The sequence below is a fragment of the Cololabis saira genome, chromosome 16, assembly GCF_033807715.1.
Source record: "Cololabis saira isolate AMF1-May2022 chromosome 16, fColSai1.1, whole genome shotgun sequence".
Classification (NCBI taxonomy): Eukaryota; Metazoa; Chordata; class Actinopteri; order Beloniformes; family Belonidae; genus Cololabis; species Cololabis saira.
The window spans coordinates 25,845,555-25,862,220 of NC_084602.1; positions in this window are offsets into that span (position 1 = coordinate 25,845,555).

The window sequence follows — 16,666 nt, forward strand, 5'->3', positions numbered from 1 at the left end:
CTAGCTGCATATGAGCTAATGACTGTATCTTTTGTTGTGGCACCGATGTGGCAGGCGGACTTTTGAAACGCAAGAAAATCCCAAGAGGTCCTGGCTGCAGGCCTCTGCGGCGCAACTCTCCCGGGAGCTGCGGCTCCTTCTCGGTATATTCACGCGCCCCCCTTCCTTCCCATCCGCCTTATGGTTCCGCGTTAAATCGACGCACACCTTACGCCGTAGGCTACGGCGTATTGTGTGCGTCGCCGGGTACCCTACGCCGTAGCTCTGCGCCGGTGTAACGCGGAACCATAAATCAGCCCCCGCTGTGCTGTTCTTTAATTTGTAGCGAGTAACGACGTGTCCAATTTTAAATATAGCGGATTAAAAGTACGATTTTTTCCTTGAAAATGTAACGAAGTAAAAGTAAAAGTACAGAAAAATAAAAGTATCAATAAAAGTACAAATTCTCAAAAATCTTACTTAAGTACAATAACGAAGTACTAGTACTTCGTTACTTTACACCACTGCTTTTATAACACGAATATTCGGTCATGTATACGCCTAACGGGATATCCCGATCAAACGGAACATGAATTTGTTTTCTGCACATGCTCTTTTCGCAAGGAATTTTGGTCTTTTGAGTCCAGAAAGTACTTATAAACACGGCGAAACGCAAGACCACGCCACACTTTTGGAGTGAGGAGGAGACTAATCACTTCATAAATGTAATGAAAGCTATTGTAACGATTCACAGACCAGGCGGAGACGGCTCGTCGCATCCACTTGCCAGTTTATTGAAAGGAAGGTATTGAACAGGGTTACAGCCAAAAACAAAGAGCACAAACAGACCAGAACTCACACTTCCCGGGCTAATACCACAACAACTTCAATTAGGACCCCTGAAGAAGAAACTAGGGGTTCAGCCCCCGCCTCCCTCTGCCCACCACCGGCACCCTTCATGACATCACGTACATTCCTGTGACAGGCAGAGAGGCGAGAGAATTCAGGCTGATCTCCCCCACTTCATAACTCTCCCATATCTGGGTCGCTACAATATGAACATTTTGGCATTTGTAGACGGTTGAAAGTAGGGGTGGGCAAAAATATCGATATGGCAATATATCGCAAAACTTTTCCAGCTGATTCAATATCGATATTCAAAATTTGAATATCGATTTTTTTTTTTTTTTTTTTTTTTTTTTTTTTTTTTTTATCCCCGATTTTTTCCCATTATATCACCCAGTGCTCCTACCTAAGTGACAGTCCTGGGCATTGCCACTCTCAACCAACCCCGGGAGGGCCCTGCACTGAGCTCAGGTTTTATTTCACGTTTTATTTCATAATTTATTTTTTATATAACACAATTGTCTGTCCTTAAAAAATGAAAAATAATGGACAGAGGTTTATTTATTTATGGATTTATATCTATACTGACTGATCACTGTGCCTGTCCTTGGTTTTAGTACCCATCTTTCTTGTGTTTATTATCATTTGCCACATAATTAAAGCAACCTCATACTAAATTTAATGTTAATTTCATATGATGTAAATAATATGAAAAACATATACAAATATGTTGTAACTTTAGCTTGTATAGTTATAATAAAACATTGTTTTGACTCAGTTTGTCCCATGAATTGTCACTATAATCTGATGAACGTGCAACTCAGATTTTAAGATCCATCACTATCATCTGATGTACATATATACAACTTGGATTTTAAGATGTGTAATGCATTTTAAAATTTTTCGGTGAACTATGTAGGATATAATAATCGGGATATCGCATAATCGGGATATCGCAATGTGTATCGTATCGTGGCTCAAGTATCGTGATGCGTATCGTATCATGAGGTCCTTCACAATACCCACCCCTAGTTGAGTACCGGGATAGCGAGATTTACAAAAAGGTGAGCGAAAAGTTGCGCGAAGAAGGATTTGTATGAATGCCAGACCAGATCAAGCCCTACTGGAAGACGCTGAAAAAGGCGAACTCTAGGGCCGAGAAACAAAACGACTTGTACTGGGCTGTTCATTATCCGCCGTGCTGCTGTTATTGTTGTTGTTTTGAATTTGGATACAGGAAGAAGAAGCGGAAATGACGGGAATTGCGTCACGATGTTGTCCGCGCGTCGCTGTTTTGATCGAGATATCCCAAATGATGAATTACCATGTATACAGGGATAACCCTGTTTGCTCACGCATGTAAACGGAATATTCCGAATGTTTCAGTAACCGGAATATTAGCAATAACCCAAATTTTGACTGCATGTAAACGTAGTCAGTTTAAGACTTTTTGCCAAGAAGCATTATTACAACGAAGAAATAATCCACCAAAAACAAATGTCCTTACTTTTTATGCATTATTAAAGTTTAAGTCAATTTTGAACCAATGAAATGCAGGAAAAGATTGATATGGGACTTTAAATAGAAAGAGAAGAACCAAGGGAGACAAATACAAAAACACAGACGGGTCCATGACTTTGTGGTGGTTTGTTTTTCTCAGCTCTTATACCTCCTATAGCCACATGTCATCTTGGATGTGTTCGTACCCGTACTCAAGGCTATCCACTTATAATCGGATCACTCAGGACACATTTTAAAACCAGGTGTAAACGGGGTTCCCGACCAACTTCAAAAGCGTCCCGAGTGATCGGATCAGAACTTACCCTGGAATATGTTAGGACCTTGCATTGGTGTTGGCGACTCGTGATCGTATTTCCTAGGATGTGAAGACTGAACTGACAATATCACAAACTGAAAAGCTACTAAATGAGAAACAGGATTTAAAAGAACCACCTTGAGTTAAATGTTGCCACACAGAACCTCAAACACATTCAATCTCAACATCTCTCAGCAAACACCTATGTGTTGTGGAACAATGTGTTAAAACTACCTCCTTGTATGTCTGACTCCAGTGACTGGCTGCAGTTCCTGATAAAGCATCAAGCCTCTCCTCAAACACAGTCACTGAGATGAAACACATCCATTCCCTCCAGAAACATTGCACTCTTTTACTACTAAACCAATCCATACAAATGTATTCTCCTCTGCAACTGAATAAGGAAAGAGGAGGAGAGTGTGGCACATGGCAGCCAAACTGTAACTATGTCCTCATGACAAGACGGATACTCTGTGGCATGCATCACAGCTCGTCATCGTATTAGACAAAGCAAGCAAACAAGCTTATTACCAGACCAGCAAAACATAACAAAGTAAACACGTGAATCCAAGAGACCATTTTTCCATAATCATGTTGCAATATGCGCTTCTTTGAAAAAAGAAGAAGGTTTCACACTGTAAAATATAATTGTTTCCATGCTTTTCTCTTCAGTCACTTAGTTAGTACTAACTTGTTACATGTGGTCGGGGGCCAAGGTAGTCGTCTTTTCATTTCCAACATGGATGAGATGCAACGCTTACATCATCTAACGCTTCACCACAAAGTGAATTAGCAAGTTTCTCCAAATGTCAAACCTTTTTTCCGGCTCAACTCGTTAAAATTTGAACTACTCTTCACCTTTTCTTAAATCCAGAAAAATAAGGATTGTGACATCCAGCCACAACCACAGGAGGCCTCTGTTGATGGCTGAAAAGCAAAGTCTTTTTGTGGACACCGAGATGTTACGAGAAGGCCTTCCAGAAAAAAAAAGAAAGAAAGAAATATTGGCTTTTAGGAGCCAACGTTGACCAATAAGAGGCTCACCGTGGTCATTACAATCCAAAGGTTTTGGATAAACTTGAAGCCAAGACTTTTACTTGATGCATTTTTGTGTTGAAAAGGGAAATGGGAAGGGGCTTTCACCAAACTATTACCACAAACTTGGCCTTTGCCGGAATATATTAAGTGCTCCATCAATTCAGACTTTGAGCCAGTAACTAAGAGACTAACAGTAGTTAAAAAAACAAGAAATGTATGCATTCTCCTGGTAAATTCAATCATATACTGAATTAAAGTATAAAGTAAGCAGACAATAAATGGTTACCCTCCGTCTGCGGCTGAATACGTATATTACGTCTTATAATCAGTGGTAAAAATGAAAGGGCAGCATAGACAGAACTAGCAGGAGGCACAGGCAGCGCCTGATTGCCATTTTTCAAAATTAGCGCTGTAGGCCAGGAAAGACTAAAGACTCCCCACCTCTCGTAATCAAAGCGTTTAGTGGTGTCTGTATCAGAAATTCCAGCTGCTGGACTGATGCTTAAAAAAAGTTAATACCATTGGGAAAAAGAATGATCACATACTCCCCTGATGAACAAGTTCCTCAATAATTTAGCAGCAGAACCTGTCTGCCTCCACCCAGCTGACTCACACCACTCATGGTTTTCATTTGTTTTTATTGTCTCCTTTTGTGGCTGGTTCTGATTTCATGTTAGAGATTTCTTCACTCACCTGTTGTGGAGCCGCTTCTGGAGCTGTCCAATGAAAACACGTTTATCTGACTGGACTTGGAACCATAGGACACTGTTGTTATATATTTCAGTTCCTGTTATTCTAGACAACAATTTCACAAAGTCTACGTGTCAGTGCAGTTCAAATGAAAGTTTCATGTTAGCTAAGATAAGTTAAATGTGCAATGGAAAAGTCTATCTTAAGTGTTTTTTTTTTTTAATCATTACTTTTTAACATTTTGGGGAATGGTGCCTGTGCTTGAACAAACAGTAGTTGTTAGGGATCTCCTGTAGCTTAACAGACATGCTAGAGCGCTGTGTACTCAATTATCTATTCAAAAGTCGGCTTTATTACGCCGCAAAACAGCCCATCTAGAAGTAAGCATAATGCTCTATAATTCTTGTCAAAATCATCTTAGTTTTAACAAAAATACCTTTATTCATAGAGTAAGAAAATGTTTTTTTTGTTTGTTTTTTTATAAGTATGGAGAAGAACTGTAAGTTTTGTTTAATTTACAATTCTTATGTGAACCTGTCTGTGTGCCCCATTTCAAATAAAAATATAACAGCCACAGTGAAACATCTTGGTTTTAGAATAAAGTAGAGGCAACATCTTACGACTACTAACCTAAACACCGATGAAAATTGAAAAGATTTTTTTTTTTACAAAACTCAGAGTTTTAATGAGAACCATATCAGTGTCAGCTCATTCTGTCCATATGTGATGCTGTTGTGAGTGAGAACAGGCTGATATCAGACGGGACACAAACCAAACGCAGATACAACAGTAAAACATTGCTATTTTTGCTTTTAAGATCAACAACTACGTATGATCTCAGTTTTTCTCAGCCAAAGCTACAAATAATGTCAACGCTTATCAGATAAGGCAGCCTGATAACATGAACTTATCATATTTCACATGTGAACTGCTTTCCTGAAATATTCCAGAGAACTTCCTGGAGGGAACGTGAACGTCTGCAGCAGTTGCTCACGACTTCTCACAGAGATCTGGTCGGCCCAAGTCTATATACACATAAGTGTATATATATATATATATATATATATATATATATATATATATATATATATATATATATATATATATATATATATATATATATATATATATATATATATATATATATTTATTTATTTATTTATTTGCACGTATCTGTTGCAGATATGCATGTGTTTTAGACATAACCTGTTTCGCATCATGCTCTGCATCTTCTGCACATCTTCTGTTCAGGTGTCTCTCGAGTACTTCCAGCTGTGAGAGCACATCTCCAGCAAAGATTCTCCCACCCTGAAGGACATGTGTGAAAAGCAAGAACATATGGAAAATATTAACTTTACCCTGACCATTTCCCAGAAAATCTCCTATTGTTTTATGTGTAAAGTTATGTTTGAATAAGGGATCTGAAAGGTTGCATTTGACACCAAAACGATTGTTTTTCCGCAGCCAACCAAGTGGTTTTGTGCCTAAATCTGAACCAACAATAACTTACAAAAGAACAAAAGATTTACAACAAACCAGAAAACATTGTTTTTGGACTGGAAAAGAATTCAAGTCTTCCTGACGAAGACAAGGAGTTTTTGGAGCAGCCTGGATAACTGCAAACCTGTAGCCTCTTTGCAGAAACGATATCCAGCAGTAGTCTGATTTAGCTCCTGAGGTCAGCCGATTGGCGACAGGATTTCAGGTCAGATTATATGTATGCAATGATGCAGAACAAGACAGATACTCCTCAGTGGAGAGATAAGTGACAGGTTAAATGCCTGGTCCAGAAGTGACACAGTGGATATGTATCTAACACAGGATTTCCAGGAAAAACTATCACTAGTCCTATACTCCTCTATTCTGAATTAGCTTTTATATATATATATATATATATATATATATATATATATATATATATATATATATATATATATACATATTTATATTTATATATGTGTTATATACATTTTTTTAAATATAAATTTAAACATTTTATAAATATAAATAAATATATATATATATATATATATATATATATATATATATATATATATATATATATATATATACAATGTCATATATGGTATATATTTATTTATATACCATATATGACAAAAAAGCCTGGCATATTTGTCTTAGAATATGCATTTTGTGTCGTTCTCCATCTGTTTCTCCATCTGTAGAGAGAAAACATGACAGTCATATGACATCTATGTATGACAAAATAGGCCAAAATAAAAAGGCATCTCCCTTGAAGATCATCTGCTCTGAAATTGATTAATTTTGTACGATGAAAAAATTTAGCTATAACAAATTTTAATGTGAGACCAGATTGTAAACCTGGCTCTGTTTTCCCTGAAGCTGCTCTTTCCAGGGCTCCAGTTTGGGAGGGATAATTTTATATAAACATTTGTTCTTGCAAAACATACACAAAACTGGGAATTAAGCATAATATTTTCATCTGGGGCAAGAATTCCAAAAACCTAATTGACCATCTACAGCAGTCTTCTTAGGGACACACACTCGCGTCACTAATAGTCTGTTTAGTATCCAGCAGTTATTAGAAAAACAGATGTTTACGGTCATAAGCGTAGCTGCGGATGCTTTGTATTGAGTTATTAAATTGAGGACAAAAGTCGTACATCTCAGGGGACACGAGGAGCCACTTGGGACAGAAATAGATGAAATAGTTTGAGCTGCAATTGAAATAGGGATCATTAGGACAAACAGAATCAGGATGAGGGGTGCTTATTGGAAATGCTGGGGCTAAAACAAGGTTTCAGAGACATCGTTTTCACAGCTTGGTAGTATTAGAGGACTTGGCAAGCGGTGTGACTCCTCCTCCAGTGACACGAGCCCCACAGAGAGACGGACCGAGAGGACACAGAAGCTGATGTTGCAGACGGTTTACATTCTAGTCAGTATCTCAGAGAAAAACGTATCTTAGATGCTCGAGTCATGGGCTGGCAACAGGAGGACTTTCTGTGTCATCTCTAGATCACAGTTGAGTGAATATTTAGAGAAAGCTGTGAAGTTCACTGGAGTGAAGCGCTATGCAACATAGGACAACAAATGCCGTATTAAATCCTCGGTGATCTCATAGCATTATGTAAGACGGCGGTGCCCTGCCAGATCCTGAAACAGAGTGCAGGGGAGACATTCAGGTGCATGCAGCTGAGCACGCAGCTCTCCTCTGTGTATGCCATACTTGGAAATAGTTGCTTAAGGTTTTCTCAACTTGATTACTCCAATAACCACCCTCAGCCAAACCTTTTAAAGAGGTGAGGTAATAAAATGCTTTTGAAACAAGGACAGCTTTAATGTTTACAATACAACAAAACAGCACATTTGAACAATTTAAATCACTTAAAAATCCTGGATAGCTGTGGTAGCCCCTGCAGGTCAGGCAAAGAGGGAGTTAATACATCTGCAGGGAGCTACCTCTGTCTGAACCACACCGCTGTGTGGCTGTGGGGTCTCTCTTGGGGCTGCAGTAGAAATTCCAACAACAATTAAAGCTGCAAGCAGCGATGAACGGGCCCTCGCACTCACGGCCACCGACCCCATAAGCATATCAGAAATGACACCACCCACGACTTCCTATGTCAAACCATTCAAAAGTTATAGCAGAAAAAAGGGACAACCAATCAGAAGAAGGGGCAGGGCTAATTCAGGCCAATGAAGGTCAAGGACTCCATACAGAATCTGATGACACCACCGACGACTCTCTATGTCAAACCATTCAAAAGTTATAGCAGAAAATCGGGACGACCAATCAGAAGAAGGGGCGGGGCTAATTTTCACCAATTATGGTCAAGGACTCAATACTGAGTCCCATGACACCACCCACGACTCTTTATGTCAAACCTTTCAAAAGTTATGGCAGAGAAAAGTATTCTAGGGGGCGCTGTTGAGCCGTTAGGCCACGCCCATTAATGCAAACCATGAATTATCAAATTTATCACCAGGCCTGGCTTGCATGCAAAATTTGGTGACTTTTGGAGAACCATCAAATATGGACCAATCAGATGAAGGGGACGAGCGCTTTTTCGCGTCTAGCGTCGCCACGGTAACACCTTTGAAAGAGAAAAAAAGTAATGTGCGTCGTCGCAGGACAGAGACGCACATTTTGATGTAAAAAAAAAAAACACAAAAATTGCTAATAAAAATACAGCAGATACAGCCAGACTCGAACTCCCGACCTCTGGCACGAAAGACCGATATGCTCTGGCAGAGCTACGTCTCAGCCATTCCTTTTGCTTCGACTTCCTGGCTTAGAAGAGACCAACATAGCAATAAAAGGTCTGGAACTTTTTTTCCTAATTTTTTAAATATTTGTAAGGTAAATATTAGTAAAACACTACTATTTCATATATTACTCAATCTGTAACCATTCTATCGTGGTTCTAACCGGGCTGAGCACGGGACTATTTCTGACGTCACCACATTACAACAGCTGATCGGTCGGGGGGCGGGGCCGTCATCACCCTACTCGCCACTGATTGGTCGGGGGGCGGGGCCGTTATCACCCTACTCGCCACTGATTGGTCGGGGGGCGGGGCCGGCAGCCGTTTGAATCAGGAAGCGGGAGTCAAACCATTAATAAGTTATAGCAGAAAAAAGGGACAACCAATCAGAAGAAGGGGCGGGGCTAATTAAGGCCAACGAAGCTTAAGGACTCATTACAGAGTCCCATGACACCACCCACAACTTCCTATGTAAAACCATTCAAAAGTTATGGCAGATAAAAGTATTCTAGGGGGCGCTGTTGAGACGTTAGGCCACGCCCATTAATGCAAACCATGAAATATCAAATTTATCGCCAAGTCTGGTTTGCATGCAAAATTTGGTGACTTTTGGAGAACTATCAAACATGGACCAATCACATGAAGGGGGGCGCGCCTTTTGGCGTCTAGCGTCGCCACGGTAACACTTTTGAAAGAGAAAAGTAATGCGTGGTGTCGCAGGATGTAGACGCAGATTTTGATGTAAAAAAACACAAATTGCTGAGAATCTTTGCATTGAGCGAGGATCGAACCCTAGACCTCTCACACGAAAGACGGCGACGCTACCCTTCAGCTACGAATCAGCTTGGCCAGTTCTGACTGATTGATTTAGAAGACACGAACATAGCGATGTAATCTGAGTCCCGAATTGTTTTTTCGTAATTTTTTAAATATTTGTAAGATATAAATATTAGTAAAACCCCACTATTTGTGCTTTTGTGAATAGCATGTTCCAGTCTTTACTTCCTAGACACACACACTGCATGGAAGGGAGCGTTTGATTTATTGTTCACGTAACGTTACTTTTATTTTTTCACAACCAAACCACGCACTTTATTTATGTCATTTGCACCGAGCAAGGACAAAAAATAAATGATTCCACAAAAATTCCAGAGATTTTTGTGGTTGGCTGAAACATTACCAGCATATTTCGAATATGTCAAACCATTCAAAAGTTATAGCAGAAAAAAGGGACAACCAATCAGAAAAAGGGGCGGGACTAATTCAGGCCAACGAAGCTTAAGGACTCATTACAGAGTCCCATGACACCACCCACGACTTCCTATGTCAAACCATTCAAAAGTTATGGCAGAGAAAAGTATTCTAGGGGGCGCTGTTGAGCCGTTAGGCCACGCCCATTAATGCAAACCATGAAATATAAAATGTATTGCCAAGCCTGGCCTGCATGCAAAATTTGGTGACTTTTGGAGAACTATCAAATATGGACCAATCAGTTGAAGGGGACGCGCGCTTTTTCGCGTCTAGCGTCGTCACGGTAACACTTTTGAAAGAGAAAAGTAATGCGTGGTGTCGCAGGATGTAGACGCACATTTTGATGTATAACACACCTGGGTGCACGTTACGGTTCGGGCTGAATTAACTGCCGAAGGAATGGCATAAATTTCGCCAAAATTACACAATTTATTCAAAATGGCCGACATCCTGTTCGGTTTCGGCCTTGGCTCCAAGAGACTTTTCTTTAAGTTGTGCCATGATACAGGTGTGTCGCGATTTTCGTGCATGTACGTCTAACCGTATTGTGGGGCTTGAGGCACAAAGTTTTCTGGGGGGCGCTGTTGAGCCATTTTGCCACGCCCATTAATGCAAACCATGAAATATCAAAATTATCACCAGGCCTGGCTTGCATGCCAAATTTGGTGCCTTTTGGGGAACTATCAAATATGGACCAATCAGATGAAGGGGGGGTGCGCTTGTTGGCGTCTAGCGTCGCCACGGTAACACTTTCGAAAGAGAAAAGTAATGCGTGTAGTCGCAGGATGGAGACGCACATTTTGATGTATAACACATCTGGGTGCACGATACGGTTCGGGCTGAATTAACTCTCGAAGGAATGGCATATATTGCTCCAAAATTACGCAATTAATTCAGAATGTTCAAAATGGCCGACTTCCTGTTCGGTTTCGGCCATGGCGCCAAGAGACTTTTCTTTTAGTTGCGACATGATACAGGTGTGTACCGATTTTCGTTCATGTACGTCAAACCGTATTATGGGGCTTGAGGCACAAAGTTTTTTCTGTCGAACCAATCAGATGAAGGGTGGACGCGCTTTTTGGCGTCTAGCACCGCCACGGTAACGCTTTTGAAAGAGAAAAGTAATGCGTGTTGTCGCAGGATGGAGACGCACATTTTTATGTATAACACACTTGGGGGCACGTTACGGTTCGGGCTGAATTAACTTTCGAAGGAATGGCATAAATTTCGCCAAAATGACACGACTAATTCAAAATGGCCGACATCCTGTTCGGTTTCGGGCATGACCCCAAGAGACTTTTGTTTAAGTTGTCCCATGATACAGGTGTGTACTGATTTTCGTGCATGTACGTCAAAACCGTATCGTGGGGCTTGAGGCACAAAGTTTTCCGGGGGGCGCTGTTGAGCCATTTTGCCACGCCCATTAATGCAAACCTTTAAATATCAAATTTTTCGCCAGGCCTGACTAGGGTGCAAAATTTGGTGACTTTTTGGGCATGTTAAGGGGGGCAAAAAGGCCTTCACTTTGTCAGGAAAATAATAATAATAATAATAATAATTAAAGCTGCAAGCAGCGATGAACGGGCCCTCGCACTCACGGCCACCGCCCCCCATAAGCATATCAGAAAAGACACCACCCACAACTTCCTATGTCAAACCATTCAAAAGTTATAGCAGAAAAAAGGGACAACCAATCAGAAGAAGGGGCGGGGCTAATTCAGGCCAATGGGGGTCAAGGACTCCATACAGAATCTGATGACACCACCCACGACTCTCTATGTCAAACCATTCCAAAGTTATAGCAGAAAATCGGGACAACCAATCAGAAGAAGGGGCGGGGCTAATTAAGGCCAACGAAGCTTAAGAACTCATTACAGAGTCCCATGACACCACCCACGACTTCCTTTGTCAAACCATTCAAAAGTTATAGCAGAAAAAAGGGACAACCAATCAGAAGAAGGGGCGGGGCTAATTCAGGCCAATGAAGGTCAAGGGCTCCATAAAGAATCTGAGGACCCCACCCACGACTCCCTATGTCAAACCATTCCAAAGTTATAGCAGAAAATCGGGACAACCAATCAGAAGAAGGGGCGGGGCTAATTAAAGCCAACTAAGCTTAAGGACTCATTACAGAGTCCCATGACACCACCCACGACTCTCTATGTTAAACCATTCAAAAGTTATGGCATAAAATCGGGACAACCAATCAGAAGAAGGGGCGGGGCTAATTAAGGCCAACGAAGCTTAAGAACTCAGTACAAAGTCCCATGACACCACCCACGACTTCCTATGTCAAACCATGAAAAAGTTATAGCAGAAAAAAGGGACAACCAATCAGAAGAAGAGGCGGGGCTAATTCTGGCCAATGAAGGTCAAGGACTCCATAAAGAATCTGATGACACCACCCACGACTCTCTATGTCAAACCATTCCAATGTTATAGCAGGAAATCGGGACAACCAATCAGAAGAAGGGGCGGGGCTAATTAAGGCCAACGAAGCTTAAGGACTCATAACGGAGTCCCGTGACACCACCCACGACTTCCTATGTCAAACCATTCAAAAGTTATGGCAGATAAAAGTATTCTAGGGGGCGCTGTTGAGCCGTTAGGCCACGCCCAATAATGCAAACCATGAAATATCAAATTTATCGCCAAGTCTGGCTTGCATGCAAAATTTGGTGACTTTTGGAGAACTATCAAATATGGACCAATCACATGAAGGGGGGGCGCGCCTTTTGGCGTCTAGCGTCGCCACGGTAACACTTTTGAAAGAGAAAAGTAATGCGTGGTGTCGCAGGATGTACACGCACATTTTGATGTATAACACACCTGGGTGCACGTTGCGGTTCGGGCTGAATTAACTGCCGAATGAATGGCATAAATTTCGCCAAAATGACACAATTTATTCAAAATGGCCGACATCCTGTTCGGTTTCGGCCATGGCTCCAAGAGACTTTTCTTTAAGTTGTGCCATGATACAGGTGTGTAGCGATTTTCGTGCATGTACGTCAAACCGTATTGTGGGGCTTGAGGCACAAAGTTTTCCGGGGGGCGCTGTTGAGCCATTTTGCCATGGCCATTAATGCAAACCATGAAATATCAAATTTATCGCCAGGCCTGGCTTGCATGCCAAATTTGGTGCCTTTTGGGGAACTATCAAATATGGACCAATCAGATGAAGGGGGGGTGCGCTTGTTGGCGTCAAGCGTCGCCACGGTAACACTTTTGAAAGAGAAAAGTAATGCGTGTAGTCGCAGGATGGAGACGCACATTTTGATGTATAACACATCTGGGTTCACGATACGGTTCGGGCTGAATTAATTCTCGAAGGAATGGCATATATTGCTCCAAAATTACGCGATTAATTCAGAATGTTCAAAATGGCCGACTTCCTGTTAGGTTTCGGCCATGGCGCCAAGAGACTTTTCTTTTAGTTGCGACATGATACAGGTGTGTACCGATTTTCGTTCATGTACGTCAAACCGTATTATGGGGCTTGAGGCACAAAGTTTTTTCTGTCGAACCAATCAGATGAAGGGTGGGTGCGCTTTTTGGCGTCTAGCGCCGCCACGGTAACGCTTTTGAAAGAGAAAAGTAATGCGTGTTGTCGCAGGATGGAGACGCACATTTTGATGTATAACACACTTGGGGGCACGTTACGGTTCGGGCTGAATTAACTTTCGAAGGAATGGCATAAATTTCGCCAAAATGACACGACTAATTCAAAATGGCCAACTTCCTGTTCGGTTTAGGGCATGACGCCAAGAGACTTTTCTTTCAGTTGTGCCATGATACAGGTGTGTACCGATTTTCGTGCATGTACGTCAAACCGTATCGTGGGGCTTGAGGCACAAAGTTTTCAAGGGGGCGCTGTTGAGCCATTTTGCCACGCCCATTAATGTAAACCATTAAATATCAAATTTTTCGCCAGGCCTGACTTGCATGCAAAATTTGGTGACTTTTTGGGCACGTTTAGGGGGGCAAAAAGGCCCTCCTTTCGTCAGAAGAACGAAAGAAAAAAAAAAAAATTCCTACAGATACAATAGGGCCTTCGCACTGAAGGTGCTCGGGCCCTAATAATAAAAATTCCTGCAAATACAATAGGGCCTTCGCACTGAAGGTGCTCGGGCCCTAATTATGTGTTTGTGCAAATCGTACCCATTTGCTCAAACTATTTCTTGGTAAACTCATTTGAATCTATCTGATCCTGACTGGCCCTGATCTGATTCTATTTTCCATGCAATTACTCCACGTGTCAAACTGTGTAAACTACAAAAACAGAAGACAAGAAGAAGATTTTAAAAATAAAAAAATAAATAAATAAGTAAATTAAAAAAAATAAAGCACATATTCAGTTCAGTTTAGTTTATTTAGTTTAGTTTATTGTTTTGCACAGTTTTTAAAAAAAAAAATATACAGGAAATATCAATGATAAACACTATAGGTGCAGGAAGAGGCAAAAAACCCAATGGGCTTATTTGAAGCCTCCACCGAAGATATTAAAATTTCATGTCAAGATTAACATACAAAAAACAGAAAGTAAAACTACACAAAAGTGATGGCAAACTAATAATGCAATATATAAATAATAAAGAATAAAGACAAAAAATAAGTGTGTGTGAGTGTGCATGGGATATTGTTTTTACAACTTATATTATATATATGTCACTATGAGTGAAACACAAAAAGAACAAAAAAACAAAAAGAACATGGATACATAAACAACAATACATTGGGAAAACAGTTACAAAACAGCAGCCAGGTGGTCCTTCAAACGTCTTTTGTAACATTTCAGAGAGGACGAGCTCTTTGCCAAGTGGGAAAAATCATTCCACAATTTAGTGCCCCTAAATCTAACCGAAAATTGACCTCTGCAAGTGAGTTCAATTCAATTCATGTTCAATTCAGTTCAATTCATGTATGTAGTGGCAATCAGAAACTTCCAGTTTATTTACGTATCTGGCTGAACAGCGTGTAGCCAGTTCCAGAAACTGCCTCTGACAAGAAGTGAACACAACATCTGTGTAAATGAAAATGCACCACAAGGAAATTACTGCAAGTGCCATTTTATGACTCAGACATTGAAATGGAAGAGCTTTGCCTGCATGGGTGACAGTCAGTGACTCAGACTGCTGTGCACGAACGCAGGTGGGGTTGGTATTTTCAGGCAGTGCCTATCTTGTGCCTGGAAAAGACAGGAGTCTCCACAAACCCAGTAATGTCATACTTCACCACCGCCATCCTACAAGCCAAGCCCCGCTGCAGGACAGACGAGCGTCAAGGTGTCTGCCCCAATTCTCCAAACTGGGATCATTCAGCAGAGGAGAACCCATTAAGCAAGTCTGGACTTTGGATGACTCCCCACCATCATAGGCCCCTCATCATAACCAACCCAATCCTCCCTTTACTTCTTCCACGCACGCTCTCACGCCCCTCTGGCTCGGCTGCCAGGAACTGAGGTGCTCATGCCTCCGCTGAAAAACCGCCTCCAAGGAAGCACTTCTCTCAAGTGCCAGCAAAAATAAGACATTCTGCTTTCTCTTGCTGACTCTCCCTCCCACCTCCTCATCCAACTTCCTGCCAAACGCTGCAGCCAACAGCTACACTCCGCTTTGGCCCCTTTTTCCCCCCTCAAGTTCTGAAAGAAGTTTGCGTTGCCCAAGACGATTTATATAGATACCGGCCCGCCAGACAGAGGTAATGTGTGCTCTGTTGAGATAGGTTGCCATGTGAATAATGGACCGGACTGCTTGTTGGATTTATTGTTATTAGGTTGGAAATTGAGAATTGCTGGGCCTGTGGAGTATCCGAACTTGTCCACATTTGAAAACGGATAAATCTGGCTCAGAATTACAATAAAAAACATGTTATAATCCACAGTGTAATTGTGAAGGCCTAACTGGCAGACGTACATGCTGTAAGCCCACGTGGACGGTAACTGGAACACTGAAATTGTCTACGCAAAATCCTTCCTCTAACTTTAACCCATATATTTTTACAACCCTTTTCCACACTGAATCCCTGAGCTATGCCTTTTCAAAATAACAACGAGACATTATAATTTTAGAGGATATTGCTTATAGTCTTTATGGGATTTTTTTTTTTATAATTTCAAGGATCTAAAAGAAGAAAAACCAGCATATAAATGTTATTAGGGCCCCAAGTATTTAATGTAAAGGAAAACAGAAGATGTCACACAACCCTGATGGTTCATTGCGTTTGCTTTTAAATTATCTTAAAAACTGGGGCTAACCTGTAATTAGTTCAGCATCATGTAATTTAATGTCTGCAGACTTTAAATGTTTTTGAGTTTCTAATAAAAGATTTAAAAGCTCTCACATATCAAACAGCTTCCGTACAGTCGAGGCAAATTATAAAGGGACGCGGCACCAGCTAACAGTCATGTAAGGTAATTTGACATCTGTCTTTATACTTGTGGCAGGTCACCCGTGCTTGGGCAGAGCAACGTGAAGGGATTCAAACACGAATGTTCACTGATGCAATGGACACATCTGTATTTTAGGTCCTGTGCAAACATGTGGACATTTGAGCACAAAGGGACGACTGACTGCATCCTCCCGAGTGGACAGCTGAGAAAACACTTGTCGTTACACACTCATCGACATTAAAACTCAAAAAATGAAACTCCATCGCTCGTATCCCATGGCACCAATCCTGTGTGTCCTGTGGCTGACATCACACCAGCTATATAGTATATAGTGTTTTAACTACTGCAACACTGAATATTTGTTTTCTTTTAAAATATCAGTTTCATTTGATTATTATTTGGAAGGCA